This window comes from Urocitellus parryii, chromosome 11, assembly GCF_045843805.1.
Source record: "Urocitellus parryii isolate mUroPar1 chromosome 11, mUroPar1.hap1, whole genome shotgun sequence".
Taxonomy (NCBI): domain Eukaryota; kingdom Metazoa; phylum Chordata; class Mammalia; order Rodentia; family Sciuridae; genus Urocitellus; species Urocitellus parryii.
The window spans coordinates 10,516,590-10,536,650 of NC_135541.1; the positions used below are offsets into that span (position 1 = coordinate 10,516,590).

At 37.9% G+C, this 20,061-nt stretch overlaps 1 protein-coding gene across 5 annotated transcripts in view; it reads right to left on the bottom strand.

Moving 5' to 3' along the window:
• Fbxo42 (F-box protein 42) overlaps positions 1-20,061 on the bottom strand; it is a 77,601-nt gene that overhangs the window by 49,470 nt on the left and 8,070 nt on the right. The window contains exon 1 of one of the 5 annotated variants that reach the window (XM_026400780.2): positions 15,734-15,784. The exons of 3 other annotated variants lie outside the window; for them this stretch is intronic. The gene's annotated coding sequence lies outside the window, so the exon portion shown is untranslated. Of the gene's footprint in view, positions 1-15,722; positions 15,785-20,061 lie in introns of those variants that run through there. One more of the 5 variants, XM_077791190.1, reaches the window with a different exon arrangement.

Here is a 20,061-nt window from a genome sequence, read left to right on the forward strand (position 1 = left end):
TCAATTAGGACTCCTTTTAATGAAATAGAAAAACAAAGTATTTCCCAAATTTTCCATCTGTCTACTGTCTTACCATTCTTTACAATGGCTGATATTAAATGAAAGCAACTGATGACTTGCAAAGTTGTCAGAAATGGACCAGTTCCTAGGGCTGCTCTCTTGTACCTCTATATAGTATCCAAAGGATTTGCTGTTGTTAGTAAGTACTAACGGTTTAAAAAAAGAAAAAAAGAGATACTGAGCCAGGCATGGTGGCACATGCTTATAATTCCAGCAACTTGAGACTGAGGCAGGAGGATCACAAGTTCAAGGTCAGTCTGGGCAACATGGCAAGATCCTGTCTCAAAATTTTAAAGGTTGAGATGTAGCTCAATGGTATAGTACCCCTGAATTCAATTCCCAGTTAAGAGAAAAGGGGAAGAGAGATAACTATTTAAGAAAGAAAACTGTGAAAAGCAAGAAAAATGCAAATAATTATAATATAACAGTAGTAAACTCAAAATTGCACTGGGCTACAGAAATGCTCAATTCAAGCAAATCATACCTCTCCTTCCCTACTCCCAAAATATTCAGTACCTGCCTACATCCTATCAATTACTAGACTGCAGCTGTTTGCTGCCTCCCCCTCTTCTTCTCATTAGGGCACACAAGAAAATAATTCCATTTTCTATACCCAGTACCTGACACTCAATCTATGCACTCAGCAGTAGCATGCTGAATGAATTAACAAGAACAATTTTAGAAATTTGTTTGAAAGTCAAAAAGACAACCCATTTTGTTTTAAACATTCTTAGCTCTATTTTTAATTTTGAGGTAGGATCTTGCTAAGTTGCTCAGTCTAGCCTTCTACCTCAGCTTCCCAAATAGCTAAAACTATAGGCACATGCCAACATGCCCAGCTACAGCCCAAATCTTAATTCTTATTCTGACAAATAAGAATTAAGACTTCATATTAAGAAATAATAAAATCAGAGAGTTCAGATGATCAAAAACTTAAGTAAAACAAGGGAATAGATGGTAAAAATGGAACCGAAGAAGAACTTTTAATTCATAAATTTAAAAACAAGCCATGTATGATAGCATATGCTTATAGCTTCAGCTATTCAGGAAGTTAGGGCAGGAGGATTACTGGAGTCCATGAGTTTGAGATCAGTCTGGGAAAAATAGAATGTCCCAAAAACAAAACACAAAAGCCCACACACTTAAATTTACAAACAAAATGTAAATCATTATTTTTAAGATGTTAGGCTTTTTCTACTATTGCAGAAAAAGTCTGCTCTGACAAAATGGGCTGACCATGGAAAAACCAATGCATGCCAGGATTCTCTTAGTCTTGGGAAAAGGCTTTAGCACAATGATTTCCAGACTTCTGAATTCCACAGGTCAGCAATTTTGGGGGTGGGAGAGGAGGGTGACTGACACAGTGTTGACAACTTTATTTTCCAAAAAAATGAAAAAACACAAATACACAGAAACACTACCATCCAAGTAATATAATTTTGTAAAAAGACGTTTACTTAAAATCCTAAACAAGGGTCTGGGGGAAAGTAGCTCAGAGATAGAGCATGTGCTTATTATTAATAACATGTATGAGGGCTGGGGATGTGGCTCAAGTGGTAGCGTGCTCGCCTGGCATGCGTGTGGCCCGGGTTCAATTCTCAGCACCACATACAAACAAAGATACTGTGTCCGCCAAAAACTAAAAAATAAACATTAAAAAAATTCTCTCTCTCTTTTTAAAAATAAATAAATAAATAAATAACATGTATGAGGTCCTGGGTTCAGTACTAAGCACTACCACCAAAAAAATCTGAAAAAGTTGAAAGATCATGACCTCCAAGAAAGCGAACCTCATACACATACACAGGCACCCTAAGACAACACAATCCTGAGGCAATATTACTGGGAACATCCTTATGTCATAGTTATTACATTTTACCATTAACTTGCTTTGGGGGTAAAAAGGAAACACAATTAAAACAAAATATGCAGAGTCTGAATTCTAACGTATGTGCGTTTAAGACTAATTTAAATTAAACGTTTCTCAGTTATTCTGAGAAACCATTCCCAACACCATGAAAACAACAGAGATGAAGGCTATTGGCAAAGTGCAATGTGACCCGCAAAAACGAATGCTGCCTTGTTTCTTCTAGAAAGAGCTTCACTCCTCTTTTCCTCCACTGGTGGGTCAAACTGATGATGTTTTGTTCCTGTGTTTCTCCCACTAAATTCTGTGTGTGTGTGGGGGGGTGTGCTGGGGACCTGATCCAGGGCATTATGCATTCAAGGCAAGCACTCTACCAACTGGGCTATATCCCCAGCCCTCTCCCACTAAATTCTATTTTTTTAAAAAAATATTTTATTATTTTTTAGAAGTAGTTGAACACAATACCTTTATTTTTATTTTATTTTTATGTGGTGCTGAGGATCGAACACGTGCTAGACAAGCGCTCTACCCCTGAGCCACAACCCCAGCCCTCCCACTAAATTCCTAATGACTATACTATTAACAAGATTTAACTAATACCTTTTTTTTTTTACATCTTTTAAACTGCAAAAGATTATATCAAACTTTATTATTGTTTGGGCATCACTACAGTCAAACCGAAGAGCTTCATAACTTTCCAAAGAAGCTTAAGTTTTAAGCATCCAGTTCTCCTGCAATTTGCTATTTTATTCTACTTAAAATTAAAAATAAAAAGAACAAGGCCAAAACTCATTCCAAAATTATGTAAGTTAGAACACTCTTCAACATTCGGAGGCATAAGTGAAATAATAAGAATAACAAAAGGGTTTAAATTAAGAAGGGCATCTCCATCGCAGATGCTTCAATTAAATGAATATTTTTATTAATTTAATATTTTTATTAATTTTTATTAATTTAATGCACTTTACTTTGCATAAGCAGTTCTGTATAGTGAAATGGTGTCTCCATGATTAAAAAAATTAAAGGCAACTTCTACTTTGACCCTGCATTTCTTATAAATAAATCTGCATGTCCTATGCAAGTATTTCTGATATTGCACAGGCAGAATGCAAACAGAGGAAGGAAAAGTTCAAAAACATACTGGATTTGGCAAAATTTATCAATGTAAAATATACAAACACAGGGCTGGGGTTGTGGCTCAAGTCATAGAGTGCTCGCCTAGCACGTGTGAGGCACTGGTTCCATACTCAGCACCACATAAAAATAAAATAAAGACATTGTGTCCACCTAAAACAAAAAGAAATTAAAAATATTTTTTAAAATATGCAAACACATGGGGCTGGGATTGTGGATTCGAGTCTCAGTACCATATAATAAATAAAATAAAGGTCCATTTACAACTAAAATATAGATTTTTAAAAATATGGAAACACAGAAGTTTTTGACTCAGCAATTTAATTTTCAGGTTCCTTTCTAACACAAACATCCAAACACCCATGTGTACAAAAAGGTCTGCACAAGACGGACAGGGTAGTGCACACCTGTAATCCCAGTGATTTGGGAGACTAAGATAGGAGAATAGCAAGATCAAAGTCAGTCTTTGCAACTTAGTGTGGCCCTAAGCAACTTAGACCCTGCCTCAAAAAAAATTTTTTAAAGGGCAGGGGATGTGGCTTAGTGGTAAAGTACCCCTGGGTTCAATCCCTGGTACTACCCTGCCCCCCAAAAAAATGTCTGCACAGGAGATTTTTAATCACAAAAACTTGCAAAACAAGTGTTTGTTAATGAGAGAACCGGTAGATAAATTCTGCTGTATCTAAATTACAGAATTTAATTACCCAGTTTTTTAAAAAGTGAGTATTTTGGCACATATTGAGATGAAAAGATCTCCCAAGACAAATTATTATGAAAGAAAGACTATAATCCCAATGTATATCCACATAGGTAATTATATATATATATATATATATATACACACACACACACAAACACATGGATAGGGCTGGGATTGTGGCTCAGTGGTAAAGCGCTTGTCTAGCATATGCGAAGCACTGGGTTCGATTCTCAGTACCACATATAAATAAGAAAATAAAGGTCCATGAATACACATGGATAAAGCAAAATTGAAATATGCATAAGTGGAACATACAATGGAATAGTATTCTACCCTAAAAGGGAAAGAAATCCTAGTCAGGCGCAGTGAAGCACACTGTAATCCCAGCTTCTCCGGAGGCTGAGGTAGGAGAATTGCCAAGTTTGAGCCCAGGCTAGACAACTTAGGGCAACCCTGCCTCAAAAAATAAAATGGGCAGGGGATATAGCTCAGAGGTAGAGTACACCTGGGTTCAATTCCCCAATAACACACACACCAAAAAAAAAAAAAAAAATTGAAATATGTTTGTCAGGTTAAACACTGATCAGTGTCTAGGAAAGCTTGCTATTCCTGGTGGCAATGAGGACTTCAAAGAATGTGATAACCAGGGGCTGTGGTTGTGGCTCAGTGGTAGATCGCTTGCCTAGCATGTGTGAGGCACTGGGTTCAATCCTCAGCACTGCATAAAAATAAATAAAGGTCCATCAACAGCTTATTAAAAATAAAATTTAAAAAAAAGAATTTGTAACCAGGGTAAAAAGGGAAACCAGCCACTTCTCCTGTCTCCAAACTTCCTGGTGGGGATCAAAGCAGAGCAATCTTGTTGAAAGATAAAGGGATATACACATAAAATATCTGAAAAAAATCACCTGTGCAGCAGGCACACAATCTATACTATAAATTCCCCCTGCTTGAAGGTGTGGTGCTGTCCTCCATATTACCCTGGCCAATCACGAACTGGATGAGGTGGCACATACCTATAATCCCAGTGACTCTGAGGCTGAGGCATTAGGATCACAAGTTCAAAGCCAGCCTCAGCAACTTAGCCAGACTACATGTCAAAATAAGAAATAAAAAGAGGAAGCATAGCCGGGGTTGTGAAGAGAGCTTGCCTAGCATGTGTGAGGCACTGGGTTTGATCTATGGCACCACATAAAAATAAACAAATAAAATAAAGGTGTGTGTCCATCTATAAAAAAAATTATTGAAAAAAAAATTTTTTTAAATGGGGGAGGGAGGCTTAGTGGTAAACCACTCCAGTACCAAAACACAACACAACAATATGCTGGGACTTTTTGTAGGGGTGGAGTTGAAAACGCATAACATGGAGGACTTGAAGACTTCATGTTAAGTGAAGCAGGCAGATATAAAAGGACAAATATCACATGATACTACCCATATAAAGTACCCAGAGTAGTCAAAATCACAGACAGAAGGGAGACTGATGGCTGTCAATTTAGCGAGGCCCTAAGCAACTTAGTGAGACCCTGTCTCAAATTTTCTTTTAAAGACTGGAGATGTAGTCCAGTGGTAAATTGCCCTGGGTTAAATCCCCAGCACCTCCCGCCACCAAACAAACAAACAAACAAAAGATATCAGATAAGAATATATGCCTAAGCATTACAATGTGCAGTCAGTGCCTGCAGCAGGCGCTCATTTCCACTGTGAGGTAAAATACCTCTGCAGGCACATGCCACACTTCATCCATTCTACTATTGACAGCAATCACCTGGCTCCAGTGTTTAGTTCTAATGAAATAATTAACTCTTTTAGCCAGGATCAGCAGCTTGGGAGGCTGAGGCAGGAAGATGACAAGTTCAAAGCCAGCCTCAACAACAGCGAGGCGCTAGGCAACTTAGTGAGACTCTGTCTCTAAATAAAATACAAAATAGGGCTGGGGATGTGGCTCAGTGGTCGAGTGCCCTGATTTCAATCCCTGGTACCAAAAATAAAAATAAAATACCAAAACACTCTTTTACTTTTTCTAAAACAATGGCTTTTCAACTCTATTTACCACAGGGGGAAAAAAAATGTCAAAAACAGCCCCCACTACACATAACACATTAAGATATATGAATGAGGGGCTGGGGATGTGGCTCAAGTGGTAGCGTCCTCGCCTGGCATACGCGCGGCCCGGGTTCGATCCTCAGCTCCACATACAAACAAAGATGTTGTGTCCGCCAAATACTAAAAAATAAATATTAAAATTCTCTCTCTCTCTCCCTCTCTCTCACTCTTTAAAAAATATATATATATTAAAAAAATTAAATGGTCTTATGTGTTGCCAGATCTTCTGATTTAAAAAAAAAAAAAGATATATGAATGAGAATAGGTTTCTAAAACTAGTACCTTTACATTGAGGTACACTGATATCCCCCCCAAAACAGGACATTATTTATTTGTTTGTTTCTTTGTTTGTTGTGGTACAGGGTTTGAACTCGCTAGGCAAATGCTCTATCACTAAGCTACATCCCCTGTCCCTATACTGATATTTTCTACTATTTTATTTTAACACTGCCACTAAATTGTCTTCAACCTTAGCATGCAGCAGGTTGTAAGATGTAAGTTAACAGTTGAAAACTACTACTCTAGAGTGCACAGTATGGGTAAAACAGCTGGGTTGCAGGGTACTGCATGTACACCCTTACCAGGCAATGTCAAACTGTCTTCCAAAGGGATCCCTCCAATGTATACTTTTTATTTAATTTAAATCTAAATGATGGGGCTGGGGATGTGGCTCAAGTGGTAGCGTCCTCGCCTGGCATACGCGCGGCCCGGGTTCGATCCCCAGCACCACATACAAACAAAGATGCTGTGTCCAGTGAAAACTAAAAAATAAATACTAAAAAAATAAATAAATAAAAAATTCTCTCTCTCTCCTCTCTCTCTTAAAAAAATAAATAAATCTAAATGATGTAAAATCATAAATGGGAATTAAAGTTTATCAAATGTTCTCCTGTAGTAAAATAGTATATGATTTTCTTTGGGTCTGTTGGAAGGTAAATTATATTAATTTTCTAATATCAAAACAAGCTTGTGGGCTGGGGTTGTGGCTTAGTGGTATTGTACTTGCCTAGCATCTGTGAGGCACTGGGTTCAATTCTCAGTATCACATACAAATAAATAAATAAAATAAATTTCATCAAATATCAAAAATACTAAAAAACAAACAAAACACACAAGCTTGTGAGCCAGGTGCAGTGGCACATGCCTATAATCCCAGCAACTCGGAAGGCTGAGGCAGGAGGATCACAAGTTCAAAGTCAGTCTCAGCAATTCTGTGAGACCCTGTCTCAAAATAAAAATTAAAAGGGCGGGGGATGTGGCTCAGTGATCAAGCACCTCTGGGTTTAATCCCTGGTACTCCCCTACCCCAGCCCCTCAAGAAAACACCCAAAAACAAAACAAAACAAAAAAATATTTGTATTCCTCAGATAAACTGAACTAGGTCATGGTTTTTTGTTGTTGTTTTTATAATGCTAGATCAGTTTACTAATGTCTGGTCCAGCATCTTTGCACTTATATTCATGAGAGACACTGGTCTATAATTTTTGTTTCTTGTGTTGTCCTTTTGTGATTTCTGGAACCAAGGTCATGGGAACTGTTTTTTATTTTCCTGTTCTCTGGAAGAGTTCACCTAAAACTGGAGTTATCTATTTCTTGAATATTTGGCAGAGATTACTTAAAAATCTACCTGGGCCTGGAGTACTCTGTGTAAGATTTATCTGACCACTGATTTCTTTAGTGTTAATAAGCCTACATGAGTTTTCTATTTCTTCTTGAGTTAATTCTGATAAGTAAAATTTTTCCTAGGAACATACAGGTCATCTAAGAGGAAACACATTAGGCAGAACCAACTAAAACTTTCATTACCCACATAATTTAAACAGCCTGGAGATGAGCTAAGATGCCACTTAAGTAATTGCTAAATGCCCTCAATTTTCAACTTCTATGAGCCATCAAACCTTTTTACTTATACAGCCTTCTCTCTGTCCTATTTCTTTCTTTTATTTTTGCTTAGAATGAACCCAGGGGCACTTTATCACAGAGGTACATCCCTAGTCCTTTTCATATTTTGAGACAGGGCTTCCCTAATTTGCCCAGACTTCCCTGAACTTGCAATTCTCCTGTCCCAGCCTCTGGAGTCGCTGGGCAATCTGACCTACTTCTAAACATCATTCTTAGGTTCCTTTCTTCCCCACTAGAGCATAATACTTGAGAGCAGGGACTAAGTCGTATTCATTTTTGTACATCTGGCATATTAGTAAGTATAATTTTTGTTTTCTATTATTTTTTGGCAGTGATGGGGACTAAACAAGAGTCATATAGGCATGCTAGGTTAGTGCTCTAAGACTGAACTACACCTCCTTCCCTCAATATCCACACTTTTTTTTTTAACATGGTGTCATTTTTTTTAATAGCCTTATTTTTTTTATTTATTTTTTTGTGGTGCTGAGAATCGAACCTGGGTCCCACCATGCTAGGCAAGCACTCTACCCCTGAGCCACAATCCCAGCCCCAATATCCACATTTTTTAATGAATGAAGATCATAAAGTCCTTTCTGATTAAGTTAATGTTGATAACTCACTTTTGTTTGCAATATACTTGAGATATTGAGTGTTCAAAGATTCCTTCCTAATGGACCACTGTGATATTGTGAAATATATATTTGATCTTTTCTCTGCTTCCTGGCATTCGACTCTTAAAACCCTTGAAAATCTTCAATGTAATGTCTTTTTCATGCTAAACAGTTGACTGCAAATTGGCAGCTTTGGCAGTTTCAGGATTGGAGCTGGTCATAAGACCAAGGCATGATCAGGTTGGGACTTTCAGTCTACCCGCAACCTCTAGGGAGGGGAGAGGAGCTGAAGATTAAATTAATCACCAATTTAATTAATCATGCCTATGCACTGGGTGCACACCTATATGCCAGTGATTTGGAAGGCTGAGACAGGAGGAGTTCAAGTTCAAAGCCAGCCTCAGCAACTCAGTGAGACTCTTATCTCAAAATAAAAACTAAAAGGGCTGGAGATGCAGCCTCCATAATTAAATTTCCATAAAACCCCTAAAGTACTGGGTTTGGGAAGATTCCAAATACAAGAATATGGGGGGAGGGTGGAACACCTAGACAGGGCATGGCAGCTTCATGTCCCTTCCCACATTTGCCCTATGCATCTCCTTGTTTGTATCCTTTGGAATATCCTTTATAACAAATTGGTAAATATAAGTGTTTTTCTAGGTTCTGAGCACTGCTCTAGCAAATTAATCAAACCAAGGAGGGAATGGAGAGAAGCTAGATTTATAGTCAGTTGGAAGCACCTGGCTTGTAATTGACACTTTAAATGGGGCAGTCTTGCAGGACTGAATCCTCAACCCTGGAATGTGAACTGAATTAGAGGGCAACCAGCTGGTGTTTGCTGTTAAAAGATTTCTTGCCTGATATACAGGGGAAATGCCCATACATCTCAAGTCACAGGTATCTTCTGTATTGTGTTATAACAGTAACTATGGTTTCCTGCTAGAACCATACTTTCATATGGCTCTCCTTGTGACCAACAGCACAAAGCCATCTATCTGTAAGACAGTTTGCCAGAGAACATAAAATGAGTTTATTTTCACTGATGAATTTATTAAAATAAGAATAGATCTCAAGCTACTTGAACTTGTTGCTGTACTTGAACTTGTTGACCAAAGGAGTTACCCTTCTAGGGGGGGAAAAAAAAACTATAAACAATAGGGAAAACACACAAAAATAATCAAGGAGGGAAATGCTGGGATACTATTCTATGCCAGATTGTAATTGTCATTATTCAGTCATAGATTTATGAAGTCTGGATTCTTTAAAGGCATAATTATTTCTTTACATAAATCTGAAACACTGCCAAAGTCCAGCTAAAAAGACTAAACAAAAATTTGCCAACAAATTTGGATACGGTCATTTATCATTTTGATCATTTTAAATTTTCTCATCTTTGAAACAACTCAGATTGTGTTTTCTTTGCAATAATTCATCCAGCTATACTATACTTTTGTAAACTGAATTTTTAAATACTTTAAAAATAAAGAGCTGGGGCTGGGGCTCAACGGTAGGTGCTCGCCTAGCACCACATAAAAATAAATAAATAAAATAAAGATATTGTGTCCAACTACAACTAAAAAAAAATAAAATAAGAAGTAAAAAAAAAAAGAGCTGAGATTGTAGCTCAGTGGTAGAGCACTTGCCCAGCATGTGTGAGGCACTGGGTTTGATTCTTAGCACCACACAAAAATAAAATAAAGGTTCATCAACAATTTAAAAAAAAAAAATGGTCTGCAGGGCATGGTGGCCCATGCCTATAATTCCAACTACTTGGAAGGTTGAGGTAGGAGAAAAAAAACATTAAAAGATGGAGAAAATGGGGAATACAACTGTTAAAATCATGCCATTTTAGAGTCAAAAGTAGGAGCTAACTTCATTTTGCCCAAACCACTCTTTGTTTTTTGTTTTTTTTGACAGCACTAGGGCCTGAAGCCAGGGCCTCACACATGGTAGACAAGCACTCTATCTCTTAGCTACATCACCAAGCCCTTTTAATTTTATTTTTAGACAGGATCTCACTAAACTGCCCAGGCTGGCCTTGAATTTGTGATCCTCCTGACTCAGCTTCCTCCTCCTCCTCCTCCTCCTCCTCCTTCTTCTTCTTTTGGTACCAGGGATTGAATTCAGGGACACTCAACCACTAAGCAACATCCCCAGTCCTATTTTGTATTTTATTTAGAGATAAGGTCTCACTGAGTTGCTTAGTGCCTAAAGATTGCTGAGGCTGGTTTTGAACTCCCCATCCTCCTGTCTCAGCCTCCTGAGCCACTGTGCCTGGCCTGCCTCAGCCTTCTGAGTAGCTAGAATTAAATGTGTACACAAGCACACCCAGTCAACTATTTATTTTTTTAAAGCATTTTAAAATTTGAGTACAATTACAGAAAAGGAATAGTACAGATGAATTGTTGCAAAATAAACACAAATCTCAATTATTTTAAAATGGGAAAAATTTAAATAATCAAATGATAATACAGCATATCCAAATTTTAGCTTCAATTTAAAATTCCCATTATGTGAAATCCCAAGGTTTTCTATAAAAACAATAAAAATCAAGACTCAAGGGCATGATGGTGAACAGAAGGCAGAGGCAAGAAGATGGCAAATCTGAGCATGCACGGGCAAGACCCTGTCTCAAAATAAAAATAAAAAGGGCTGAGGATATAGCTCAAAAATAGTAACCCTGGGTTTAATCCTCAGGACTACAAAAAATCCTATAACAATTCTCATTTGTCAAAACACACAGAATTTTACAGAATAAAGGATGAAACTTGCCAAGCCTGGTAGTGTACACCTAAAATCCCAGTGGCTTGGAAGGCTGAGGCAGGAGGATCACAAATTCAAAGCCAGCTCAGCAACACAGCAAGACTCTGTCTCTAAATAAAATATAAAAAGGAATGGAAGGGTAACTGATGTGATTCAGCAATCTGTATATGGGGTATAATTGGGAGTTCATAACCCACTTGAATCAAATTGTGAAATATGATGTATTAAGAACTATGTAATGTTTTGAACGACCAACAATTAAAAAAAAAAAAAAAAAGGTCTGGGGATATGGTTCAGTGGTTGAGTGCCCCTGAGTTCAATCCCCGGCACCAAGAAGGAAAAAAAGAGAGCAAAGAAAAAAAATGAATGAAATTTGTCAGGCATACACACTTATAATCTCAGCAACTCAGGAGGCTGAAACATAATTGTAAATTCAATATCAACCTCAGCAACTTGGCAAGTTCTGTCTCAAAATAAAAAGGATGCAGCTACGAGGGATGCAGCTAACCCTCTGGGTTCAATCCCCAGTTAGGTACACACACGCCCTCAAAAGGAATGAAGCAATGTACAGAATAGAACTGGATTACAAATATATCAATCAGCCTTACATGGAGGGAAGGTGCTGACCTACTTTGAAAATAAGGGTACCTACAAAACTAAAGGTAAATGGAACTTGTCTTTTTAAACTACTCTACTTGATAAAGCTGTTCTTCATGGGAGCATAATTTAACAATTCTAATATATAGTTATATGTACACTAAAACTAAACAGTTAGGTTAAGGGATGGCAGATGGCTGGAGCCATGTTTTTCACTTTGGAAGAGATATTTAGATAATCAAAGGAGGAGGGTAGAATAACCATGTGATAATGGGTCAAAGTGGGAAACCTTAGTATAAACTCAGGTTTAATTTAATACAAGCTACATATTGTACATACGCCATGAAATTCATAGTAGAGAAATACAGGTTAAAATACATATCCAAATATCAACAATTTTGTACACAAACCTTGGTTAGCATACACACATGTACTTCCTTGCTCTATTAGCTGTCTTGAAGGCGTAGACGCAATGAGCACACTAAGCACCAAGGTCTTGTTTTCCAATACCATTCTTTAATAAAAGGTACCAAGTCTCCTTGGTAAAACAGCAGAATCTAGGACTGGGACAGGAAACACACAAGATAAGCCTGGAGCTGACTATGGGGACACGTGCCTAAGAGTTCAAGGACAACCTGGGCAACACAGCAAGACCCCATACCAAAACAAAATCTAGTACCACCAGAAAGTAAGGATATGCTCCAAAAACAAAATAAAACTGATGGAATTATGTCAACGGGACACAAAAGACAGAAAAAAGAGCTCCCAATGGAAAAAAGTGGAAAAAAAAACTGTGGCAAAAAGTAAAGTAGTACTGAATTAAAACCCAAAGGGTAAAATGTTTATGAATTCATGGTGATATAAAGGAATAAATAAGCGAAAACAGGAATCTCTTGAAATTTTCCAAATAATTCATGTATACTCTCCCCCTTCCACTAGGTGGAGCTTAACTTTTCCTGCCTTATAATTTGTCTCTATGTAGATGAAGTTACACAATGTAGCTAGACACTATTTTTTAACCATTATGAAAGTAATTTCTTTTTTTAATAATTTTTAATATTTATTTTTAGTTTTTCAGTGGACACAACATGTTTGTTTGTATGTGATGCTGAGGATCGAACCCCGGCTGCATGCATGCCAGGCGAGCTCGTACCGCTTGAGCCACATCCCCAGCCCTATGAAAGTAATTTCAACCAGAAGACTGCCTAAGGGTTATTCCTCATACCCTGGACAAACAAAACATATATATCATATCTATGCCATGAAATTCATAGTGGAGAAATACAGGTTAAAAATTAAGAAATGGAAACCAACCGGTACCTTCCAGCACAAGCCATCCCAGATCTCTTTTTTTTTTAATATTTATTTTTTAATTGTATTTAGACACAATACCTTTATTTTATTTATTTATTTTTACGTGGTGCTAAGTATCGAACCCAGGGCCTCCCAGGTGTTAAGGCGAGTGTGCTACCACTGAGCCACAGTGCGTGTGTGTGTGAGTGTGTGTGTGTGTTTGTGTGTGGTGCTGGGGATTGAACTCAGAGCCTTGTGCATCTGAGGCAAGCACTCTTATCAACTGCGCTATGTCCCCAGCACTCCAGATCTATTTCTTTCTTTTTTAAATAATTTTATTTGTAGTTGTAGATGGGCAGCATGCCTTTATTTAGTTAGTTAGTTGTAGATAGACACAATAACTTTATTTTGTTTTTATTTTTATGTGGTGCTGGGGATAGAACCTAGTGCCTCATGCATGCTAGGCAAGTACTCTACTCTTGAGCCACAACCCCAGCCCCACCCCCACCCCTTTATTCTATTTGTTTATTTTTATGTACTGCTGAGGACTGAACCCAGTGCCTCACAGGTTCAAGGCAAGTGCTCTACCACTAAACTACAGCCTCAGCTCACAGACCTATTTCTTTTTGTTGTTGCTTTTTTTTGGTACCGGGAATTGAACTCAGGGGCACTCAACCACCAAGCCACATCCTCAGCCCTATTTTGAATTTTATGTAGAGACAGGGTCTCACTGAGTTACTTAGCACCTCAATGTTGCTGGGCTGGCTTTGAACTCCTGCCTGAATCCTCCTGCCTCAGCTTCCCAAGCCACTGGGATTACAGGTGTGTGCTACCACACCCACCCGGCTCCCAGATCTATTTCTGGTAAAGATTTATAACTTTTGTTTTGTTTTTAGTTTTAGGTGAACACAATATCTTTATTTTATATTTATGTGGTGCTGAGGATTGAACCAGTGCTTCATTCATGCTAGATTAGCACTCTACCACTGAGCCACAACTCCAGCCCAAGATTTCTAACTTTTGCTCTTCCAGCATTCCTTTGCTTTTGCACTCAGAACCTGTTAATTAGCTGCCTTCACAAGTAGACAAGTAAATCACAGAATCCTGACTTACATCTAAATGTTCCCATTTGCTGAACTGAACTGTTTCTGGCAAATGACATATCAAAAAAGGGATGGTAAAAACACAGTATGACAACAGCACATTAATATTAAGGAGACAAGTCCCAATGAACCCCACAAGATTTTTCTGAAGTCTAGTTTCAATCACATTATTAAACAAACTCAAGTAATTTTCTTGAATGATAGAAACATAAATTACTGAAGAGGAACTCTTATTATCCTCAGTTACGGTACTGAATGTTTTGTGCCCTTTGGAATTCATGTTGAATTCCTAACCCCCAAGGTGATGGTATTAGAAGACTGAAGCCCTTAGGAGGTAATTAGGGTCAGAGGTCATCAGGGTGGAGTCCTCAAGAAGGGATTTGTGCCCTTGTAAGATTGTGTGAATGCACATAGAGACAGCAGGATAAGAAACCTCAAAATTAAATCTACCACGCTAGTATCTTGATCTTGGACTTGCCAGCTTCCAGAAAAGTGAGATATAAATTCTTGTTGTTTAAGCTATGCAGATTATGGATTTTGTTGTGTAAGTCTAAACCGACTAAAAATACTTCTTCCAGAGCACCTCACAAAGAAAATGTCAAAGTACATAGGAAGTAAGCTCAGTGGATTTATAGCATAATATATCAACTGCATATGAAAGGATTTAAAGAAAATACATAGTGTCAGTTACTGGTTATATTTAATTATCTTTACTATTTAGTCACTCCTGATATAGCATATTTTTACTTTGGAAAAGCCCAATGAAGGGCTGGGATTGTGGCTCAGAGGGAGAGTGCTCGCCTCACATGCGTGAGGCACTGGGTTCAGCACCACATAAAAATAAAATAAAGATATTGTGTCTACCTATAACTTAAAAATAAATATTTTCTTAGGAAAAAAAAAAAGGCCCAATGATTTAGGAATCCCCCACTGCTTTGTTTTGTCATTTTCTGGTACCAGGGATTAAACACAGAGGGCCCTAAACACTGAGACATATCTCTAGCTCTTTTTATTTTTTTGAGACAGGGCCTCACTAAATTGATGGCTTTGAACTTGCAATCCTTTTGCCTTAATCTAGCTGGGATTACAGGCAAGCACCATCACATCCAACTATAGGTTAAAATTTAAATCTTTCTCCAACACAGCTATCACTACTATTAATACTCTTATTATTGAATCCAGGATGATCAAATATTATATACTTATATATATATATATCATTATATACTCCAAAGTGTATATTTATGGAATAGATGAAAAGATTTAATGGACAAAACCTTACTATAATATTACTTGGACAGTAAACAAATGAAGTTATCCTCCTGCACAATAAATCTTACTTGGTTTAATTCTTCAACAATATGAATGCTTTTAATAATTATTAGGCAATAGTTACTATAGCATACCAAGGTCTTCACAATGAGAAGATCAGTGGCTTTTTCCAAAAGATTTCCATTCAGCCACTTGAGCTACTTTACTGAAATATCCCCCAATCTTTTCCTGTCTCTGGTCTTGGCTCTTGCTGGTAACCCCTCTTTGAAATACTCTTTCTCCATTTGTTAGTATGGTGAATTCCTACGTCTTACTTAAGAGTCACCTTTTCTGGGAAGCTCTTCTGTTTCCTCCAGCCAATTAAGTTCTTCTTCTGGCCTTCTATTTGCTTTATATAATATCTTCATTAGAGTTGTACAAATACTTGTCAAGTGATGTGGCCTACAAGACCGAAGCCAACATTAGATAAATAATACAGATAGCTTCTACTTTTCACCACTTCGCAAGTTATAATTCTGCTCCTTAATCACTTGCCTAATTAAAACCAACATTTCACTACTCATTGCTATGGTTTCCAATGAAGTGGAGACAAAGAAAACAGCACAGAGACAGAGGCCACAGCACAAACACAATCAAGATGAAACATGCAAAGCCAGCTGTCCTATTATGTGTGCTGTATTACAGTGCACTTCAGATAGGTAGTGCTGTGGCTTGACCAAAACTCAAGAGTCAGCATGTAAAACGATGGAATCAGAAAAGCTAATTTCCATTGTTGATCCTTAAATTTGCTACGATCTCAGGGACATTGATTTTGTGTACTATATCAACTATGTGGTAAAAATAATAATCTGCCAGGAATTTCAAAAGGCAATATTGTGTCATTTCTATAAAAATAAGCAAAGATTATGTAGAATATAAATGTTTTCAAAGAAAATATTTAATATTAAATACAGAAATATATGTGGAAAGCAAATTTTTACTTCAATTTAAGGTGATTCTGGGGCTGAGGATGTAGCTCAGTGGAGGTGCACTTGCCTAGCATGCATGAGCTCCTGAGTTCAATCCCCAGCAATGCACCCCCCCCCCAAAAAAAAAAAAAACTAGTTAAGACTAATATGCCCTGGGAATACCTCCCTAATTCTTGGAGCTCTAAACAGTTGATTTACAGATATTCTTTAATAAAACCCATGACTCTCAGGCACTGTGGCACATGCCTATAATCCTAGTGAGTAGGGATGCTAAGGCAGGAAGATCACAAGTTCCAGGCCAGTCACAGCAAGTTAGCAAGGCCCTAAGTAACTTAGTGAGACCTTGTCTGGAAATATAAAATAAAAATGGCTGGGATGCAGGGTCGAGAGGGGGGAGGGAAAGGGAGAGAGAAAGGAAATTGCATGGTAAAGGAAGGAGACCCTCATTGTTATACAAAATTACATATAAGAGGAAGTGAGGGGAAAGGGAAAAAAAAAAAACAAGAGAGAGAAATGAATTACAGTAGATGGGGTAGAGAGAGAAGATGGGAGGAGAGGGGAGGAGAGGGGAGGGGGGATAGTAGAGGATAGGAAGGGCAGCAGAATACCACAGACACTAGTATGGCAATATGTAAAAAAGTGGATGTGGAACCGATGTGAATCTGCAATATGTATACGGGGTAAAAATGGGAGTTCATAATCTGCTTGAATCAAATGTATGAAATATGATATGTCAAGAGCTTTGTAATGTTTTGAACAATTAATAATAAAATAAATAAATAAATAGATAAAAAATAGTTAAAAAAAAAAATGGCTGGGGATGAAGCTCAGTGCTAAAGTGCCCCTGGGATCAATCCAAGTACCAACAAAACAAAACAAAATCCCCCAAAACATGACTGCCTGTAATCCCAGAGACTTGGGAGGCTGAAGCAGGAGAATCACAAGTTAGAGGCCAGCCTCAGCAACTCAGCATGATCCTGTCTTTAAAATAAAACAAAAAGTACTAGGGATGCAGCTGAGTGGTAAAGCAATTCTAGATTCAATCCCCAGAACCAAAAGCAAGCAAGCAAGCAAACACCAGTTAAATGGAGTTTTAGAAAGGTAAACAATGATCTGTGATATTATCAGTAAGAAAAACATGTTTATAAAAATAAAACTACCTGGGCACAGTGATGCACGCCTGTAACCACAGCAGCTCAGGAGGCTGAGACAGGAGGATCATGAGTTCAAAACAGCCTCAGCAAAAACTGAGGTGCGTTAAGCAACTCAGTGAGACCCTGTCTCTAAATAAAATAGGGCTGGGAATGTGGCTCAGCAGTTCAGAGTCCTGAGTTCAATCCTTGGAACCAAATAAAATAAATAAAATTATTTAGCATAGTGTGATGGTGCATACCTATAATCCCAGAGTCTTGGGAATTTGAGGCAGGAGGATAGCCAGTTCAAGGCCAGCCTTGGTAACCACAGGGGGGAAAAAATACATTTTAAACTGTTAACTATGAGTTTATATAAAGAATTTCAAATTAAATATGTTAAATATTATGGTGAAGTTAAATAAACCAAACTTTACACGTGGGAAAAAATGAGATGATTTGCTAAACTGCTTAGGGCCTTGCTAAATTTGCTGAGATTGGCCTCAAACTTGCAATCCTAATGCCTTAGCCTCCAGACTTCCTGGGATTACAGAATTACACCACCATGCCCAACAAACTTAATTTTTTAAAATATTCTTTTAGTTAACAATGGACATTTAATTATTTATATGTGGTGCTCAAAATCGAACCCAGGGCTCATGTGCTAGGCAAGTGCTCTACCACTGAGCACAACCCCAGCCCAGCAAACTTAATTTTTAAAGAACTAATTTCTGCGGTGAGGCACACCTATAATCCCAGTGACTCAGGAAGCTGAGACAAGAGGATTGTGAGTTCAAAGCCAGCCCCAGCAACTGTGAGACTCAGTGAGACTCTGTCTCTAAATAAAATATTAAATAGGAGTGGGGATGTGGCTCAGTGGTTGAGTGTCCCTGAGCTCAATCCCACTGGTACAAAAAAAAAAAAAAAAAAGAACTAATTTCTGAAAATTCCCAACTTCACCTGGTATCACCACTGTAATTCCTCAAATTCAAGTTAATTCTTGATGATTAAACATTCCCCTTGGTCTCTACTATATCCCTGACCCCTCATTTTGTTGTTCTTTTCTCCTTTCATACCCAAAATATGGTGATATAGATTCCATTTTTTGTCTTTTCTTGCCTTGCTGCATTTTCTCCTCGGGCAATTGCAGTTTTAAATATAAACTCTAAGAAAATGACTCACTAGATTGTGAGATCTTTGAGTTTAGAAATTGATGTGTTCATCTGGCAAACGGTATTGAATCAATTAAACATTTGTTCAAAAGACTGGATGGGGGCTGGGGATGTGGCTCAGCGGTAGCGCGCTCGCCTGGCATGCGTGCGACCCGGGTTCGATCCCCAGCACCACATACCAACAAAGATGTTGTGTCCGCCGAGAACTAAAAAATAAATGTTAAAAATTCTCTCTCTCTCTCTCTCTCTCCTCTCTCACTCTCTTTTAAAAAAAAAAAAAAAAGAAAAAGAAAAAAAGACTGGATGGATGGATAGTTCCAAACTCTAGGCCTGATTCTACTGAACTCTAGCTCTTCCTTTTTGTATTTTCAGTTACCTCTAGACACCTGATACCACATTCATATTGGACATTTTCCCAGTCACATGCTTATGTATCTTCCTGTTTTTCTGACATAAAACCTAAGGTGTCATCTTTTGCTTTCCCTCTTTTCTTTCCTCCCACAACTGATCAGTTGTTAAATTTTTCTCACAGTCACCCTTCCTTCCAGTTCCTCCCACTGCTGCTCTGTATCAGGCCCACATGTCTCTTCACTACTGCAACACAGATGATTACCTTGTTTCCCACCTCCTCACTCCTACCCTCTCAATCTATCCTTAAATTGCTGCAGGATTAATTTCATGATGCAAAGCTATTTGGTTGTTTTTGTTTTTGTGATGCTGGGCATTGAGCCCAGGGCCCTGCTCATACGAGCTAAGTGTTCCACTACTGAGCCACAACCCCCCAGTCTCAAAATGAAAACACAGACCCTGGGGTTGGGGTTATGGCTCAGTGGTAAAGTGCTCGCCTAGCACATGGGAGGCCCTGGGTTCGATTCTCAGCACCACATAAAAATAAATAAAATAAAAAATATGGTGTCCAGCTACAACTAAAAAAAAAAAAAGTATTAGAATAGAAAGGAAATTATCAAAAAATAATGATTTTTTTCCTGGGAGAAAAGTAAATGGCTGTAATCAGAATTTTGTTTTATTTTGTTTTTAGTTGTTTGGTACCCTGGGCATCAGCAATGTTCTCTTTCTTTTTTTTTTTTTCATAACTTTATTTTAATTTATTTTTTTTAATGTGGTGCTGAGGATTGAACCCAGTGCCTCATGCGTGCTAGGCAAGTGCTTTACCACTGAGCCACCACCCCAGCCCCAATGTTCTCTTTCTTGACCTGGATGGTGGTTACCAGGTGTTTGCTTATTATTCTTTAAACTTCATATTTTATGCACTCCTCTGTATTTCTTACAAGACATAGAAATCTGGCTAACTTGACTTTTAATAATATTAAATGTGTAAACACTTCTGCAATTGAACTTTCCTTCTGAACACATACTCACATA